This window comes from Triturus cristatus, chromosome 4_2, assembly GCF_964204655.1.
Source record: "Triturus cristatus chromosome 4_2, aTriCri1.1, whole genome shotgun sequence".
NCBI lineage: Eukaryota > Metazoa > Chordata > Amphibia > Caudata > Salamandridae > Triturus > Triturus cristatus.
Window position 1 is genome coordinate 763480104 of NC_140586.1, and position 15984 is coordinate 763496087.

The 15984-nt window shown below is 44.5% G+C and overlaps 1 protein-coding gene across 4 annotated transcripts in view; it reads right to left on the bottom strand.

Moving 5' to 3' along the window:
• Positions 1–15984, bottom strand: part of LOC146835006 (sodium/glucose cotransporter 4-like) — a 736053-nt gene that overhangs the window by 258881 nt on the left and 461188 nt on the right. The gene's annotated exons all lie outside the window — the stretch shown is intronic.

Consider the following 15984-nt stretch of genomic DNA (forward strand, 5'->3'; position numbering starts at 1 on the left):
TGCCACATTTGTGTCATAAATGCACTATGTTAGTACTCTAATTGGTCATTAGAACTCCTTTGTGAATCTGCAGTTGATCAATTAGGATTTAACTGACCAACTGCTGATGGTGTAGAGAAGTCCATGTATCAGTCTGTGTGTCGGAATGATTTTCTGACATGGACGAGAAATCTATAAGAAACATCACATATAGGTGTCCTCATTTTAGCTTTCCAGATCACTAGCCATAATTGTTTAAAACAAAATTAACCCCTTCATTTTGTAGATTTCAAAAGGGAATGCTTCATGTATTACAGTCTTGAATCCATCAAAATAGTGTTCACATTTTTGTTTTAAGAATTTGAGCACTATAGATGTTTAGTAGGACAGAGCTGGAAGCTGGAGTAGAACATTGGGAGACCAACTGACAGGCTGTTGCTGGAAGTGCACATTTTACTCAGAATATCAGCATTTATTTTCACACTGCTGAGGAAGATAGTGTGAACTTATAGAAAATGTGCTCTCATTTTAGCTTTTGGAGCACCTGCTGTAACCTCTATGAATAAATCTTGAGAGACAACAGTTTTCTCTCAAAGATCATTCATCAAATCACAGCAGAGGGTCAGCATTTCTTTATGGGGTAAAAAGCTTAAGAACTGAATTTTTTAAATGAGCATAACACCACCAACAAATGATTAGATTGTTACTAAAATCTGTTATCACATTCAAAAACAGGCTTTCAATACAATACATTTCAATGGGGACCATGACACTGATTCCAGCCAGTCAAGGGGTGTTCACTTTGGCCCACTGAAATACCCCTGGTTTTCTGAGGGTACTCACCCTCCGCCTTTATATTTTTTTCGGAACACAACAACCATGTCCCTGATTCCTGTAGTGGCTACCTCAACATATTGTTCATGTTGTGGTCAGCCATAAGGATTGACTAATTGCTTTGAAATTGGTGAGTCAGAGGAAATCTGGACACCAATAGTCCAGCTAAACCTACATTTTAATTTCTTCGTGCCCAATTCGAGCCCCGCTGTAAATGCTAATGTCTCAAAAATCACTGAACGAATTTGCACCAAATCACAAAAGCATGCTTTCTGAGCAAATATCTATATTTTGCCAGATTTGTTTTAATTTTGATTAGCCATTATACTCTGTATTGGAGAGTAAATCTTCCTTTGGGAATTAACATGGGAAATCACACATTTGGGACCCGCTTACCTTTTTTTTGGGTCCGACTTGACAGGTCAATGTGAAATGCTTTTTGATGGAGCTGCAGTAAATTAACTTTTTTTTGGTCACCACTGGTTAGTTATTGTTTAGTCAGATGTTCCATAAGAAAATAATTTTCGTTGCTAATGAATGTGGCTACATTTGAGGAATCTCAACAAAACGTTCCTAAAAGGTTTGTGCATGGAAAGTTTTGCGGATTTGAGAAAAAAGGGGGTTCCAAAACACAAAATCCGCATGCATTTTTCATAGACTTCTTTAGACAGGCATACCGAAAAAACTGCTTAACAGAATTACACTAAATTTGGCAGGAAGCTAGTTCTTGGTTTGCAGATTGTGATTGTTGGGAGTTTGGTGTAAATCCGTTCAGTAGTTTTTGTGATAATTTGGCCCTTTGAACCCATCCCACAGGGCCCAATGCTCTTGAGAAACGGAGAGAGGCAGCATGACCACCCTCCCAAGCCTTTTTAGGCCCTGTGAACCGTATCCCTAAAGTCTGTATTTTTTGTAAAAGGGGAGGCAGCCCCCATTCCCCGGCTTTATCAGGGCCTGAGGACCCAATCCCTGGGTCAGTGCTTTTTTTTTTTAAGTGGAGGGTGGCTGCATAGTCCTCCTCCCTAAGCTTATTATGCCTAAGGGACCCCATCCCCAGGGGCCTTCTTTTGATATAGGTGGGTGCCCGAGGGCATCAATCAGCTACCCACATGTCACTGGAACAGATATTGCTCCCTCTCAGGAGAGGAGATATTTATCTTGTTATTTTTCCCTAATCGCATCAGTGTGGGCAAGGAAACAGAACACAAGTCAGCTCCCATCTGGCAGGAGCATTTTAAAATCTCATGGTCACTGGCAGAAGTCTTTGTGTGTGCTCTCAATTGACAGGAGTTTTATTAATGCCTGGAAGGAGCAAACACAAGTTTTCCTGCCCACGCTGATGCAGGCAAAGAAACTGGTGTGTCTGGTGGTGGACTCCCTGGTACACACCAAGTGAATGGGCCCTGGGGGATGAGGTCACCATGCTCAATAAAAGTTCAGTAAGGGGAACCACGGACCCCCCTCTCCTAAACAATTAAGGGCCTTATTTAATGTCAGCCAGACCACCACCAACAGGCTGTTTGTGGCAGTCTGACTGACCGACAGGCCATCTGTCTGACTACCATATTTCAATGCAGGCAGTCAGACCGCAGCAGTTGGGTGGAATGATCACCTCCTCCGACAGGATCATCTGATCCAGACGGGGCAGCAGTCCAAATCGTAATCCTGAATGGAGGCAGTGCCGAAGAAAGCACTGCCATTGAGATTACGATTCCCATTTCCGACAGACTTTTTAATGTTGGAAAAGCCGACATGGAAAGGCTGTCAGAAATGGAATTTGGAGCCCCAAACCAGGCCCCCATCGATCGTGGGTCACTGCAAATTGGCTCAGGGGGCACATGTAGTGCCCCCACTCACATCCATGTGCCATGCACCAGATGGATGTGCAAAAAGTGCTCTTTGACGTGATGGGGTCCCCTGGATCATTAAAGACTCAGGGATGCAAGGCTCCCCTCCTCTTAAAAAATACTTAAGTCTCTGGTAGGATGAGGTCTCTGGGACTGAATGCGGTTAAGGGGCGGGCCATGTGCTCTCCTCCCTTTTATAAACAAATTGGGCCATGGCAGATGGGGTCTTTGGGCCAAACGAGGCTTGGGGAGGGTGGCAAAGAGGCCACATTTCCCCTCCCCCCAAAAATGTAATTGGGAGCAAACACAAGTCTCCATGCCAGTGCGGGCAGGGAGACTGCAATGTCTCAGGGGTGGGCTTCCCGGGGGGACACAGCAAGTGAGCCACACCAGGGGATGGGGTTCCCAAGGCTGTTAAAGGTTCAGGAAGGGGGACTACATGGCCCCCTCTCCTTTAAATATACTTTGGGCCCTGTTTGTATGGGGTTCCCTAGATTTGAATGTGGCTCGGGAGGGGGCGCGTGCCCCCTTCCTTTTATATTGGGCCACGGAGGATGGTGTCCCAGGGACCACAAACCGCACTGGCAGGTGGGCTGTGTGCCCCCAAAAGTTTGGGCCCCGGGGAATGGGGACCCCAGGGCCAAACAATGGCTCTGGGAGAGGGGCAGCACACCCTTCCCCTTTCTAAATAGATGGGACCCAGGGGATGGGTCAGGGCACCATATATAGCCATGGTGTATATATATTACTGTCTGAATGTCGCCAGTAGGTAGTTATAGTTGGTACCTAGTTTCCATAGGAAATGTAAATGTAAATGTAGTGCATTTATATAGTGCTCCACACACCCCCAAAAGGGTCTCTCAGGCGCTGTGCACACACCGCTGTGGAACCGTTCCTGGCCTTTCCCTGTGAAGTGCCCATTCCTGGGCACCCCCAAGGTGAAGCCAGGCATCCTAGCGCTTTTGGGGCCGTTGTGGAGATTAAGCAAGCTATTGCCCAGAGTTGCAGAGTGGGACCCTTGATTAGAATAGGCACCGAGGCGAGAATTATCAGGTCCGGGGAAATTGAGGCCAAGACACGCCGAGGCGGGAATTGAACCCTGGTCCGGGCCAGACCTCTGCATCAGGGTCTGCCGCTCTAACCATTGAGCCACACTTCTCCACCATAGGAAAGACATTTATTGTTTTGGCAATAACTTTGGTGCCCTTTGATGACTCTTCACAAAGGTTTCAAAATGAGTATGAAGCTCAGGTTAACTGCTGCTGTTGAAAGTTTCGGGGTGATCCATCAAGCAGGGGCTTGATGGATGTTTTCCCCATGTTAATTCTCATAGAGATTTTAGACACGGCTACAGTCCAAACCGCTGCACAGAATTACACCAGATTTGGCAGAAAGGTAGCTATTGGTCAGGAAAGAGACCTTTTGTGAATTGATGTAAATCAGTTGAGGAGTTTTTGAAATATTAAGGGAAAAACAGATTTGTATATATAGGGGCGCAGATACTCTTCAGATTTGCGACTGCAACGTGAGAGGAAAGTTGCAGTCACCATTTGGTTCATTGTGGCTCAGTTCCCAGTGAGGAAAATGAAATTAGAAAGTGAAAGAAGGAGTCGGAGTAGAGATACAGTGACCCCATGAACTAATGGCGGGTCTGTGGCATGGACAAAACATTGTCCAAAAACCTTTTTGCTTACCACGCAAGAATCCAAAGATTCTCTCTGGATTTCTTCAAGATCATCATGGATTCAGGAGGATTTCCCCCCATTAAAAAGAAAACATGCACTCTCTAAAAGATCAAAACCTACTTACACACCCACATAACCACTAACACATTCACACACCCTCTTAGAAACCCACACAACCACTCACACACCCATGCAGTCCTTCACATATCCACTCAGATTTCAAAACCACTCAAAGACTTACACAGCCTTCACACAGCCACTCACATGCCCACTTACACACCCACACAACTGCTCACTCCCCCACATAGCCAGTCACACACCTACTCACAGACTCTTAAAACCACTCATACCACCCACTCAGAGACCCACACAGCTTATACACACACTCACACCATTACTTACACACCCACACAACCCTTAACACAGCAACTCACAAACCCATACAGGCACTCACATGCCTACTCACTGATCCACAAAACTATTTGCACAGTCACTCACACACCTACTCACAAAACACACAAGACACACATGCACTCACACACCCACCACACACTCATATACCCACTTAAATGCCCACACAACCACTCACACACCCACTCAAATATCCCCCACATACCCTGGTTGCAGGTTGCAGAGACATTATAGTTGGGAAATAGCATTAAAAACTATAGAAAGTCACTGAAAATAATCAAAGGTTACAGGGACATTATAGTTAGGCTCAGATTTTATGCTAAAAAAACAAAGAAATTCTGCATTTATAGTTATAGTTTTCTTAAGTAACTATAACTTCTGCCCTTCCCATGCATTAAAAATGACCCCACATATTGCGTCACTCGTGACATCTTCTATGGCATCATTGAGATGTCATCACTGATGTCACTGACCATGTCATGAGTGATGTATTATGTGAGGTCATAAGCAGTGCATTGTGGGAGCATGAGTTAAAGTTAGCTCACTAACTATATCGGCTGAATTTCTTTCATTTTTGTACCAGCGAAACCTATGTCTAACTATAATGTCTCTGTAACCTTTTGGTTTTTCAGTGAATTTCTAGGGTTGTATAACTAGTAGTCGCCTTTGCAGAGTGGTGGAGAAAGGGGGCTGGGCCTCAGACCAGCTCTCAGGAATCCTGCTGTGTAGAACGTATAGGAGGTACCAGGAGGGCTTCTTGGCCCCAAAGGTCGCTCAGGAGTACAGTGGACGTATCTCACAACCAGTAGTGCACCATGAGCTGTGTTTGCAGAGTGGTTGAGAAAGAGGGCATGGCCTCTGAAGACCCCTTAGCAATCCCGCTGTGAGGGACTTATTGGAGATAACAGGAGGACGTCCTTGGGGACCAACTACCCCTCCTGTTACCTCCAGTAAGTCCCACATGATTGGTGAGACCTTGTAGGAGGCCATGCCCCCTTTCTCCACCACTCTGCAAACACTCCTCCTGGCACACTACTAGAAGGGGGTGAAGCACCCTTGGCTATAGAGGGTCCTTGGAGGCATCAAGACCTTTTTCTACCTCAAGTAAGACCCACACAGCAAGATTGCTGAGAGGCCATCAGAGACCACACCCATTTCTCCACCACTCTGCAAACACACCTCCTTGTGCACTGCTGCTTGGGGGATAAAGACCTCATCCCCCAACAGCAGTGCACAGAGAGATGCATTTGCAGAGTGGAGGAGAAAGGGGTTGTGGCCTCCAACCACCTCTCAGAAATCCCACTGTGTGGGGCTTACTGGAGGTAACATGAGGTCTTGTTGTCCCCTAAGGACTCTTAGCAGCCAAGGGGACTTTATACCCCAAACAGAAACTTGCCAGAAGGTGTGTTTGCAGAGTAGTGGAGGTAAGGGAGCGGGACCTCCTGTGAGTTGCCGGTCTTTTTTTTCAAAAATGGAACCCTCCTTCCCTGAGCCGATTTTGGCCCAAGGAACCCCATCCCTCGGAGCCAGAATGGGGGAGGGAGGCTGCTTGGCACCCCTCCCCCAGCCCTTATGGGGCCCGGGGACCCCATCCGCCAAGGTCCAGCCTTTCTTTTTTTATTGCTTTTTTTAATAAAGGAAGGGGGGCGCATGACCCCCATCCCTGGATCATTTTCAGCCCCGGTTGTCCCCAGCTCCCAGGACCTGGCCTGTAGTGTGGGTGCGCTGGTCCCACTCAGAACACCCACATTTTTAATGTTGGGGACCACGGGGAAGCCTCAAGGCCCCTGCGGTCCCTGCCGGCTCCCTGCCTCCTGTGGGAGCTGGCATTGTTTTAAGACCCAGGGCTTGCTAACATGCAGCTCCTTGGATCTCAAAGCACTGTCTGTTTCCCTGCTTGCTGAAGCAGACATGCTCAGCTTTCAACAAGCAAGAGAATGTTCTGCTCTTGCTTGTTTAAACAGAGTTGAGTTTGCTAGAGCCAGCCCTGGGGGGTGGCAGTCCCCAGGACCATGTATGGGTCCAGGAGGGAGGGACTGAGTTGCCCCCTCCTTCCTTGATTAGAGGCCTGCCCCGGCGAGGTGGCAGTCCCTGGGGCCCAGAATGGCCCAGCAGGGGAGCCACGCGCCCCCTCCCATTTCTTTACAAAACACTTTGGTTCCAGGGAGGTGGTGGTCCCCAGAACTGGGGGGGGGGGGCCTGTGAGGCCCGCACATGAGAAATAAAAAGCCCTGGAAAGGTGGTAGTCCCTGGGGCAGAGGAGTCCTCGAGGCCCCCAAATACATTAGCCCCTGGGAGGTGGCAGTCCCCGGTTCTGCATGCCATGCGGCCCCCTGCATCTCTTTCAATATGTTTGCCCATGAAAGGTGGCAGTCCTTGGGGCACGGGGTGCACATGGGGACACCCTGAATTACTATTTAAACTGCTCCCAGTGCGTGGCCGACCAGGGGGCCTATATCTAATGAAGCGCGGTAGACTGTGCTTCATTTTGGAAATAAAGTTTCATCAGGATTCGTGAATCCAGAGCAACTCACACCCATTCTTTAAAAAAAAAAAAATAATTATTCTGTGGTACCCCACCCCAAGAGTCCTAGGGGGTCAGGTTTTTTTTACCCCACCCCTTTTCTTTTTTTAATGTTTTTTCCTGGTTTGAATTGCTGGCAGCCAATCAGATCTCAGGCATTAGATCAGGAGATGTCGCGGATCATCCGCGGCCTTAGTTGTATATCTTACAAATGTCTAAATATCTCGGCATCTTTTGAACGGATTTACACCATTTAACAAAAAAAGACGCTTTCTGGACCAGGATCTACCTTTCTGCCAAATTCCGTTCAGCAGTTAGGGCTGTAGCTGTATCTAATATTTCTTTTGGAAATTAACACGGAGAAAAGAGTATTGGGACCCCCATTTTTCTCAGCCTTTACAAATCACCACAAAACTTTCTAGACAGCAGCTGAAGTGAATGGTGTATTAGTTGTGAACATATTACGAAGATTTTTCAAACAACGCCAAAGTTATTGTCAAATGAAAAAATGCAGTTCCAGTGGAAACTACATCCTAAATATAACTTACCAAGTGGCGACCGCCAGTAGGTGATATCTATCGATCTATCTATCTATCTATCTATCTATCTATCTATCTATCTATCTATCTATCTATCTATCTATCTATCTATCTATCTATCTATCTATCTATCTATGTGTGTGTATATATATATATATTTATATATATATATATATATTTCGGGGGTTGAAATATAAATATATATTTTTATATTATAAATATTTTTAAATATATTTCAACACACCCGTTCTTCATCAAAAACAGGCTCCAACGCGCTTGAGCTCACTTCAAACTGATTTATTGTGGCTTAGGGTAATGCGTTTTGACCGTCTCAACTGTCTTTTTCACAACAAATGCCTGATGCCATTTTGTGCTATTTAAACCTCCCAAATCTTTTTAAAGTGACAGGGCAATTAATATCTAATAACGTACTGTACAAAAGTACCATTCATTATTTCATCATTTCATACGAATGTCACATTTGTTCCTTAATGCAATCCGATCTTGCAATAAAATATCATCAATTGCAATGATACGAAAATAATTTGCCCACATAGCATGTAAAATTACACATTTTGAACAAAAATTCCTTGATATTGTTAAGATGAATAAATGTAAAAAATGACAAAAATTAAAGTCACATTGAATTGGATTCAAACAATGTATCCTAGTAGATTTCTATATCATTGATGACTTTTTCAACATTGAGCAACATTCTTTTCCAAATTTCACTATTGCACATCAATACTGTTTAACGTGTGATTTTGTTATCATCAGCTCCTTAGTTCTATCGCACTTAGCCTTCGTCATCTGCTGATATGTACGCAGATATACAAGGCAGATGCCTATTTTTTACAAAATAGAATAAAAATGCAAAATGCAAAGTGCATATATATTACCTACTGGCGGTTGCCAGTAGGTAGTTATAGTTAGGACCTTGTTTCTATTCAAAAAGCGTTTCTTGTTTTCCCAATAACTTTAGCGCCGGTTGACAAATTTTCGCAAAATTTTCAAAACGTTGGTCCCGCTCCGGTCAGCTCCTATCCTGAAAGTTTCGGAGTGATTCACCAAGCGGGGGCCGAGAAAAAAGGGGGTCCCAAAATGCGTTTTCTCCTACTGCTGAACGGAATTACACCAAATTTAGCAAAAAGGTAGCCCTTGGTTCAAAAAGAGACCTTTTTTTAAATGGTGTGAATCCGTTCAGGAGTTGCTGAGAAATTCAAAAAATAAGAGTTAAAAAATCAATTTCCCATAGGAAACTTTATGCAAGGATACAGCTGAAACTACTAAACGGATTTACCCCAAATTTGGCAAACAGGTACTGCTCGGCTCTGAAAGCGGCCTTTTCAAATATGGTGTAAATCCGTTCAGTAGTCGCTGAGAAAATCAAAAATAAAAGTTTCGATATTAAGAGGCGCGGAGGATCCGCGGATCCACGCGGTGGATTTGCGCACCCTCCCGACCACAAGCTTTATTCTAATAGGCTGTCAATATTCCAAACCAGGAAGTGTTGGCAGCCATTTTGTCACTTGGTAGAACCGAATCAGAAGAAAACAGGGAAACAAAGGTGACAAAGAAGAAAAGGGGGCAGGGTAGAAACACCCTGACAACCTAGGCCTGCTCATGGGGTTCCACAAGGACCTCCAGGGCCAAAAAAAGCATTTTTTGTTTTAAAACAGTGGAATGCATGCTAGGTGTGCGGATCTGGCCATAAAAATAAAAAAAACGAAGCGGGTTCCCGCGCTTTGTTTAATTTAAGCCCCCGGGTGGGCCAGGTCCTGGGGGCAGTTAGAAAATGTGTGGGGGGACCCTAATCCGCCCACACTGCCCCAGGGACCGCCACCCCTGGGGCTTCTTTTTTAATCTGTGGGGGCCACTAAGGCGCCCCCAAACCCCGGGGACCGCCACCCCAGGGGCTTTCATTAATTAATTAGCTTGAGCCCCCCCACACGCCTCAGGGACCGCCACCTCCCCGGGGCACTAATATTCTAATTTGGGGGTCTGTTATGAACCCCAAGGCCCAAGGACCACCACCCTCGGGGCTGTGCATTGATTGTAAGGGGGGCCGCGCAGCCCCCCTCATGGAGCCAGTGATGGCCCTGGGGACCGCCACCCCCGAGGGCCGGCTCCTACAGTGTCCCGGGGTGCTCACCCCCGGGACACTGCTTGCTACAGTAGGGTGGGAGCATGGTCTCCCACCCTATCGTAGCAAACCCTGGTTTGGATTTTGGAAGAGAGAGCAGAGAAACCTGCTCTCTCTTCCAAAATCCAAATCAGAATTGCTTTTCCGGCATGTTAGCAGCTCCCCATGTTGAAAAGCAATGCCGGCTCTCGCAGGACGCAGGGAGCCGGCGGGACTGTGGGGGCGTTGGGGTTCCCCCCACGGTCCCCTATAATGTGCATAGGCCCCGGGGGATGGGGTCCCCGGGGCAAATTTAAATTAGTGGTAGGAGCCGTTTTTTTAATCGAAAAATTTGGAGTTGCGGTGCTCAGAGCGGCCCCCTGGTGTGAACGCGAGGAGTGCGCGACTCCCTAGTGTGAAAGCGAAGGGTGTGCGACTTCCATCGCAGGCCACTGGTGTGAACGTGAGGGGTGCAAGAATCCCAGCGCGGCCCCTTAGTGTGAACGCGAGGGGTGCACAACTCCAAGCGCGGCCCCCTAGTGTGAACGCGTTGGGTGCGCGACTCCCAGCGCGACCCCCTGGTGTGAACGCGAGGGGTGCGCAACTCAAATCGCACTGGGTACGCGACTCCTAATAAAAAAAATAAAAACATTTATTTAAAAAGATATATTATATGTTAGCATCTTGGGTGGCTCTAAAAAAACCCTTGTGTTTATTGGGAAATGGTTGTAGCTACATGTAAGTGCCGATGCAGAGGCTGAAGTTGTTGAGAAAGACTCTGTTTCCATCATCTGCGAAATGTATCCCATCTCTTCTGTATATGCCATCAATATTAAAACGCAGATTATTGTTGTATATGGACCCCATACTATGGTCTCTGAGATAAGCAGAAATAGCTTTATTGACATTTTTTCTAGCTTTCTCAATCTGAGGACAAAATTGATTGGACCACTTCCATTTCTGTCTTTGGCATATGTTAGAGTAGACCAAGGTAGTTTGGGGGAAACGCAACATCAATTCTGAAAAGGTGTCCTTCATTAGCATTTCCAGACCTACCCCAGTCAATGTGCCTAGGTCATTGCCACCACAGTGCACAATCATGAGGTCAGGGGGTTGGAAGCGCATAAAGGATTTAACCAATGGCATCAATTGGTGCCACTTCAATCCTCTCTGTCCAATCTATTTAATATCTACATTTTAATTTAATTATTTATTGCGGCCAATTTGGCCATAAAAGACACATGTATAAAAAAACTGAGAATCATAATAGCATACATACAGCAACACTTTAGAACAGTAAGTTTAAAAATGTAATACAAGAATTAATTTTCATCTCCTCATTTTAAAACACATTTCATTTTGGCAACAGATTTTTGTAAGCATATACAGAGGTCCTACTCAGAGTATCTGACCAAGTTTCCTGCAAATAATATACACAGAGTAAAGGAACCTGCTTATGCTAAATACAATAAACTGGGTTGTATTGCTTTTTATAATCCTGTATGCTGTAGAGCAGGATCTGGTTCCTAGGAGAGTACACATGGGTTTTAGCCATTTCTTTCGAGCCTTCAGGTAGGCACTACATACAAACAACATGTGAATCTCATTCTCCGTACAGGAGTTTAAGCACATAGGACAGCACCCGCTTTTGTCATTCAGGCCTCCCAGTCTTTTCTGTGACCAGCGTTCTGTATTATAGTTCAGCATAAGGATCCCATATCTAAACTTCAAGTAAAGGGACTTTGCAATAGGTGGCTCAATTTCATCCAAAAAGGATTCGAAGCGGGGTTCGTCCTTAAAGGATAAAAAATCTTGAATTAGAGACCCAACTCTACTTTCATGTACGAGCCTGTCACTCATGTAAGACCAAAAGGCTCGTTTTACTATAGATTTAGAAAAAGCCGGTAAATTATCAGGATTCTCCCACATTGAGTACAAGCCCAGAAGCGTGAACCATTTTTTAATATGCACAAGCCACTGAATAGAGTTAAAAGAATCAAGAATCAACAATTCTTGAAGGCCATTTCTGTATTCGAGCAGTTCTGGGGTGGACCATAACCTAACCCAAAACATTAATGGTCTTATAATGGCAAAGTAATCTGTTCTTTTAAAATTCAAATCGAGCTGGAGGGGTATTAAAGGTGTACTATTCGGGACCCTTACAATAGCTCTCATGAATTTATTGTCCAAGCCCTGAAAGCTATCTCTGGCCCAAGGTCCCCATATCTCTGCTCCATACAACACAGCAGATTGAATTTTAAATTTTAAAAGCTCTAAGACAGGGGTTACACTCTTGCTTGTGCTAGCGTTCAGTCTACATATAATTGGTTTAACGTTGTGGGCATATGATACCTTACTTTTCTCAATTTGGGCCTTCCAACTTAGTTTTGAATCAAGTGCAACGCCCAAATAGGAAAAGTTTTCCACAGTTCCTAATTTCTGGCCATTCAAAGTCAAAAACCCTCTGTCCGGTTTGCTGGGGTTTAATGCCATACATTTCGTTTTGTCAGCATTTATTTCCAGGCCCTTGGTCATGCAATAACAGCTAAAGGAGTTTAAGAGTGCCTGGATTCCTTTCTTGGTCTGGGATATAAGAATGGTGTCGTCCGCAAAGAGCAACGCAGGCACCCTCTCTCCATTAAGCTGCGGGGAATCATTAGTACAGCCATTCAAATAATTGGGAGCATCATTAACAAACAAGGAAAACAAGGTAGGGGCCAAGACACACCCTTGGCGAACCCCACGTTCAATGGGGATGTTACGTGTCAGTTCGCCATTTGGACCCCACCTAATGTTTGCATAATTTCCAGCATGCAGCTCAACTATTTGAGCCAAAAGACACCCTGGCAAGCCTACTTCACTTAAGGTCCTCCAGAGCAAGTTGCGAGGGACAAGGTCGAATGCGGCTCTCAGATCTACGAAAGCTACATACAAATGACCTTTCCTAATATGCACGTACTTCCAGATCAAACAACAGAATCTGAATATTTGATCTATGGTACTAGTCTTGCTCCTAAAGCCAGCTTGAAATTTAGAGATTATTTTTGAGTCCTCCAGCCAATCATTAATCCGAAACAGTAAGTGTTTGGCATATAGTTTTTGCAGGGTGTCCATTAGACTAATTGGTCTATAGTTTGAGGGTACCAATCTGTTCCCCTTTTTAAAGATTAACACAACTTCCGCTGCACGCCAACTATCTGGAAAGCGACAGCTTGTAGACAGAACATTAAACAAACGATTTACATAAGGAGCCCATACTTCGATGTCGTGTTTATATAGATCCCCCGGTATTTTATCAGGGCCTGGTGCTTTACTATTTTTTAGTTCATTAATCGCCCTAGTTGTTTCCTCCAGTGTGAAGTCAAGGGGTTCAATAAGAGGGGGGGACCATGATATCTTGTTGTCATCACCATCATATTGTTTATAAAGGGATGTGAAATGGGTCACCCATGTCATTTCATCCAAAACGTGTCTTTTACAGCTCTGCCTGCATGCCCCCCATTTGCCACCAACCTCCAAAACCCAACATTATCATTAGTTTTTGCAGCAACTAGCATTTCTGACCAAATCGACTCTTCCCAAAGTTTTTTTGATGTTTTTTGGGCACACTTATATACCTCCCTTGCAAGTTTGACTCCTTCTTTTGATTTGCTTTTAATAGCAAGCAAGAGGTTTCTCTTGGCCAGCCTGCATGAATGATCGTACCATAGTTTTCCGTGACTTCCCACTCTTATATTTTGTTGCTTTTTCCTTGGCATTTTTGACAAGCAAGTTTTTAGTTCACTGAAGAAAACATTGTGTAGTTCGATAAAGTGATCAAAGTGGACAGGTAGAAAAGATTGTCCAGCTATAGGTCCGAACATTTCCCCAAAGAGAGAGTACACCGATGCTAGGGCCTTGCCATCAGACAAAATATAGGGCCATTTTACTGCACGTCTATTATTATTTATGTGTACATCCTCACACATTTTGCCATTGGTGGTCTCAGATGATAGAGTAACTAGGTTGGTAGTAATATCACTAAACATTTGCACATCAATGTAAAGTTCTAAAGGGTAGTGATCACTTTCCTCCCTACTTGTCACTTTTAAATCAATCAAATAATGCCAAAGGTTAAGTGAGACAAGTATGAAATCTAGATTACTATTGGATTTCGCAAAAGTTGGTTGTTTTGTCAAGTCCGAAGGGAGGCGGCCGTTACATGCTCTAAGACCATGATCTGCCGTTAGCCTAAGCAATTGAACGGCCAAAGTGGAGCACTTAACAAAGTTTGAGGTTTCAAGCTGGGGAATTTTGTACACCTGGTCCTCATCCTCAAAGACGTCATTAATACCAGAAATCGGTTCGAAATTACAGTTTAGGTCGCCTCCCAGAATTACCGGAGTATCTCCAACCACCTTTTTCAAAAAGAGATCCAGTGTTTCCAGAGTAGGTGAGACCTTGGAATGGGCAAGTGGTCTATTATAGACGTTGACAATGTAACATTCATTTCCATTTGAGGGTACAATTTTAGGGCCAGAATATCGGGTGTTCCTGTATCTATAATTTCACCCCTCATAACCAAGGTGATTTTGAGCCATATGATCAACCCCCCTGACGGTCTCCCCCTATCAGACTGAACTGCCTCAGTGCCATAGGTTTTGTATCCGACTCTATGCGGAACATCTAATGCCCATGTTTCTTGCAATAAACAAAGGTCACTAGTATCAACATAATCAGCCCATTCAGGATCCTTAAGATTTTTACCAACACCAGCAATGTTCCAAGACAAAATGAGAAAACGTGGGGTCAGTCTATTACTGGAACAGGTTTGGTCATCAAAAGCCGGCATAAGTACCGGCTGGTGATGAACATTACCTAACTGTATATCGGCAGTTTGATTCTCTGTCTCAATGACCACATCTCTTACTATAGTATTGGTTCCCCCATCTAAACAGCCCACATCCAGATCGTGACATACTTTATCAGCTGCTAGAGACCTTTCCTTGCTCTGGTGGTGATAAGACTTATTACCTAGTATACAGTAAGTGTCATATAACTTGGGAATACAATCTGGCATAGTCCCAAGTCAATCGACAGCATCTAGACAACTGAACCTGTTAAAGGTGGGAATACCAGACCACATATTTCGATCTGCCTGTCTAGCCAAGTTGGGTACATAACCGTGATACTGTTTGACAGTGTTCCAATTGGACCCATAATATATGGGCCTAGGTGGGGGGGTAAAAAAACGATAGGGGCCTAGCTTCAATGGGTGGTATGTCTCCATATGATTTCCATTTGCAAATCTGTTCAGCACTATGGGGTTCCTCAAAAGAAATGACTATGCAGTCACCCATGATTGATTTAGCCATGGGTCCTACCCACGGCACCCTACGAACCATAAGGATTTTACTTTTCATGTAATTCGGAATGGGTTTATTCGAATTTAACCAATAGATCACTTTATTTTTTAGAGATTGAAAGTTCTCCTCATATTGGTTTTCTAATTCAGGTACCCCTGTAAGAACAATTACAAATGGGCTTGCGTCAGGTGGTAAATCTATATACCCTCCTTTAAAGTTGTTATAAGCATGGCCAGATTGATAGTTTGGCTTATTAGGAACATTGACAAAAGATCTATCAGTCAAGGGTTTATTACTGGCAGGTAGATTAGATGTGGATTTCTGTGGAACAGGGGTGTTGGGGATAGGAGAATGGGTAGTAGCAACATTTGGTAATTGAGGCATTTTGATTTGAACATGACCCTTCAGCAAAGATTTATTAGAGGTATTTATAGATGACGAGGTCGAGGGAATTGGATTTGATGTGGCTGATGTATTTGTTATCGATTTTATATTTGTACTTTTTACTATTCCCTCTTTTTGCTGCTGTATGCTAGTTGGATTTTTATTCAGAGGTATCACAGGAGCAGTAGCTGGTGCTTGCATAGACACTATGGGTACATCAGTGCAATTGAGACTTAAGCTAGATAGTGTAATAACACTTTTTTCTACCTCAAGCAACTGATTCTCAATGCCAGTTAACCTCACTTCTAGTGGCC